This window comes from Vulpes vulpes, chromosome 1 (genome assembly GCF_048418805.1).
Source record: "Vulpes vulpes isolate BD-2025 chromosome 1, VulVul3, whole genome shotgun sequence".
Lineage (NCBI taxonomy): Eukaryota > Metazoa > Chordata > Mammalia > Carnivora > Canidae > Vulpes > Vulpes vulpes.
In genome coordinates, this window is record NC_132780.1 from 92,020,951 (window position 1) to 92,025,744 (window position 4,794).

The window sequence follows — 4,794 nt, forward strand, 5'->3', positions numbered from 1 at the left end:
GATTTTTGTACTCATTTATTCAAGCACTCAGGCAGTTAATGTAGTATTTTTTATCCATTTGTTGTTTCTATGCACTAAGACTATGGAATTATTTTCTAATTCATATCTAATCTTTAAAATGGTGCTAAAAATAATGTAATCTTTAAAAATGGTCCTTTTATGGTCTCTATTTCAGTTATACCACCCAGGGTACCTAACACTATTCCAGGCTGTTTGGGGAGGGGAAAAAAAGGATTTTCTGTTGAGCATGAGGATTGAGGGGTCTTTAACATAAAGATGGTGGTCAAAACCATTGGAATGGGTGGGAGCCCTGAGAAGCATGTGGTGTGAAGAGAGAGTCCTCAGTGAGAGACAAACCAAGAGTTAATTTCTATATTACACAAGGAGTTCTTGGGAATTACTAAGAAGGTAGTAAATTTTAAGATTCAAATAATTGACCAAAAAATATGTTTTAAATACAACTTCTATGAGTAAGTTAACCAGGGAGAAATATTTCCCTTCACTTAAAAAGTACAGATTAAAATGAGGTGCTATTTTATTCTATTAGTGGGGGAAAATGTAAATACTAGTGAGATTTTGGTGAAACTAGTATACTCACTTATTTGGGAACAATGTCTTAACTGCTATTTTAACTAATATATAAGTACATATATTTCATAAAAATACATATCCTTTTCAGAACTCAATCTATTCTATGAAAATTATAAAAAATAAATCCTTAGAAGCATACATTAGAAAGGAGGAAAAGCAAAAATAAGAAATGATTGAAATAGGCAAGTTAACTCCTCTCTAAAAGGCCTGTGCTAATCATAGACACCACTGCCACATGTGAATAAGGTACATGGTTTTATATTTAAATTTAAGTGATTGCCTAATCTTATCCTTTGTGCATTCCTTTGGGTACTGTTTATTTTTCTGTTGACTGTATCCTTTGCCATGAATTATATATTTATTTTATAGTGTATCTCTTATCCTGCACATGTTTAAAACGTTTATAAAGTCAAATTTATTCATCTTTAACTTCCATCTTTAAGAAACTCCAGAAGATATGAAGTTATGCCCACATTTTCTATATTATTTGAGGGTCATTGTTTATTTCATCTTTATGTTTAATTCTTTTTTTCCCCCTCTAGATTTTTTTTTTTTTTTTTTTTGTATAAGGAGTAAGCTGCCATAGTAAATTACCATGAACTTGAGTGGCTTGAAGCAATCAATGGAAATATAAACCCTCACTGTTCAGAGGTAGGTCCAGATTATACTGGAAAGCTTTAGGGGGATCCTTCTTTGCCTATTCCTAGCCACTGGTGGTAATTGGCAACCCTCAGTTTTCCTTGAGTTTTCGCTATAGCATTCCAGCTGCAGCCTCTTGTCATGTGGCATTCTGTCCTGTGTGTCTCTGTGTCCAAATCTTTGTCTCTAAAGACAATGGTCATTTCCAAATAAGGTCACATTCATAGGTACCAGGGGTTAGGGCTTTAAATCTTCTCGGTGGACACAATTCAACTCATATTTTCCTTGACAAATCAGCTGTCGCAGTACTTGTAAGTCATCTAACTTCTTTGCTGATTTCAAATGTCACATTTATGTCCTGTGCCAAATTAAGACTTCTGGGACTGTTTCATTTTGTTTTGTATTTATATCCTATTATCTATCTACCTTTCTTTATTCCTTTCTTTTTTAAAGATTTGATATTTTAAAGTAATCTCTACACCCGGCGTGGGGCTTGAACTTAAAATCCTGAGATCAGCAGTTACATGCTTTACTGATGGTGCCAGCCTGGTAGCCCTGCATCCTACTGTTTTAATTGTTAGAGCTTTATACTGGCATATTTGAGCTTTCGAGGCCCTCCTTAATACTTGACGTCAATGCTTACTGCTCATGTTTCTTCTCAACAATTGTTCTTTGAGGCAAACTAGAAGAATGTTTGCCAAGTTTCCCCCCCAAATTTTGCAGTCTTTTGGGAGTTGTGTTGGTGTTGCATTTACTTTGTACAATGTTTAGGAATACCTTACATTTTACGAAGTTGAAAGTTCTTCTGCAAGAATGGGGAATATTTCTCCCATTCTTAAGACTCTCTCGAGTCTTACATCCCTTATGGAAGTGTTATACTTCAGGGTGTAGGGCATCTCTTACTAAGTTTACTCCTCAATATTTGATGTTATAGTTTCTAAATGACTGACTGTAAAAAAAAAAAACCTTTTGTTAGATTATTTTTGGTACAGTCACCATCTATACTTTTATTTTTTGAGTTTTCAGTTGAATACTCAACTAGTATATTGGTTGTGCCAATATACAACTATGTCATCTATAAATAGATGCTTGTTGCTAATATTATACTTCATATTTTATTCCCTTGTCTTCAAACTTTGATGAATTGGCATGGTCTATTTCCCTAAAGCAATACCTACTAAATCTTAGAGGAAAAGCTGGTGACTGTGAGTAAATCATTTAGCCTTATGGGAGTTGAATTAAATTCTCTCCACCTTTGGCTCCAAGAGTAATTTCCACTTACGTCAACCAGTAAGGAGATCCTCATCCTGACACCATTCTTAAATTAATTTTTCTCCTAAATTATTACTGGTTACCCAATTCTCATTGCATCATTTCATGCCAAGTTAAATTGTCTAAGATTATTGTGTCACATTAAGATACTTTTTATACCAGAGAAGAATATGAAAGGATGACTTAGATCATAAATTCCAGTTTTGTAGGGTGATTAGTTAGCTTCATTTATGAGGTGAGATACTTGATCTGAATTTTCTCCTCTGACTGTATTCTGGACTCTTGGCCACTTTCTACTAGAGCTACTAATGGAAAATAAAAGGAGGGAAGGAAGGAACAAAAGAACAAATGTATAATTACTGAACTGTTTTCAAAAATACTCCACCTCATTTCATTTTCCAGCACCTTGTGGAGAGGAGGAACTGCTGTTCCCCACTTAAGATGAGAAAGCATGACAGCACAGTTAGTGACAACCCCTAACCCGCCCCTCCCCTGGTGCCTGGTGGGATAAAGATTCTGCTTCCCATGCTTTTCCCGGGAAATCTCAGCTGCTTGCTAGTGGTGGTTTGCATGCTTGGTGGTAGATCTTAGAGTAGGAAATATTTTCTGGGATGCTTAAGCTGTGTTAAGAGACAATAAAAACATTCCTTAAAAACTAAAAGGGTGGAGGTGAGGAGCAATTAAGTAGCTAGGAGAAAGGAAACCCAGAAACAAATCTGATGAATTATGTGTACCAACGAAGAGATGGGAAAAGGCTGGCTGGCTTGCACTAAGTTCCCTCACTGTGCCAGGTACTGCTGAGTGCTTCACTTGCGCAGCCTCATGGCTAAAATCCCATATAACCCATATTTATAAGTGAAGAAACTAAGACTTAGGAAGAATTACTTCTGTCACATAGCTACCCCATGCAAAGCCATTTTTTCAGAATGAGAGTGAGTATGAGTTTGCCAGACTAGAAGCTCCGGGAAGGGGAAGGAATCTATAGAGCACCATTGAGTAGCTAGGAAGAGACCAAGGAAGGCATGTTATACACAGTGGGTGGAGTGAAGTGTGTGGGGGCCCAAGCAAAAGGTGTCCCCAACACCTACCCGTCCTGGGTTAGAAATTATGGCTGGAGAAGAGGGCTCTATATTCAAATCTCAAAGATGGATCAGTTTTGAATGATGATGTCTAAAAAATGTCTTCTTTCACCTAATTAGAGCCAAGCACGCACCCATAGCCCCTAATCTCAAATATGTGAGGCTAATGGTTGATTAAGAGCAGGGGCTCTGACGTCAGACCCTTGAGTCAGGACTCCAGCTCTGCTACTCACCCAAGTGGCTTGGAGCAAATCACTTGCTTTCTCTACCTTGGTTTACTGTGAAGCGATAGTATTGAGCACACACTTGCAGTACTTGCAAGGGCTATAAGCCAGCACTTCATGAAGATCAGCTCCCAAAGTGTGGGAAGGAAACAACAATTAAATCACCAAATTCTTAATTATAAACAAACTGACAAGTATAACGAAGAAAAAGGGTTGGGTGCACAGGGTGCAGCTGCAGCATAACAAGGGGACTTAACTGAGATTGGAAGTCAGCCTCTTCAGTGACATTTAAGCATAAATTGGGTGGTGAATAAATTGGGTGCAGGGAGAGCATTTGGGAAGAAATTTCTAAACCTAAGGAACAATAAATGTAGGATCCTGAGCTGCAAATTTTATTATTGTTTCATATTTTAACATACATAAGAATATTATTTTCATTTGGCTTCTTTCCCATATCAACATGTCCTATCATCCTCACAGCTGAGCGGTGCCATCAGGCGGAATCAGGACTCTCCCCAGGAAGTGTTGCCACTTAGGGGCAAAAGATAAATGGCTTCGTGTCACACTGACCCAGACAAGGAACAACCAGACAGAGGGTCAGAGCTCTCCCATCTTATGTTCCCTATCCCTACTTCAATGCTGACATTTCATTATCACTCTCATTTCAAATGTTCTGTGCTTAACCTTCCAGTGGCTTCACCTTCTCTCAGAAAGCATCCAGAATCCTTGCCATGGCTTTCGAGGCCTTTGGCCAGCTTGCTGGGCGCTCCTGCCCTCTTTGCCAATGCTCTGCCCCTTCCTCCTTCCCCTCCAACCCCAGGGCCTCTTACTCTTTCATCTGGACTTCGCTGTTCTCCCTCTTATTGTTCCTCTCATTCCTTCCACCGTGTCTGCATGACTCCCTGCCTCAGGGGCTCAGGTGTCTGTTCACACAGCACCTGCTCATCCAGGCCTTCCCTCCCCCGTCACCTGCAAAGGCATCTGCGGGG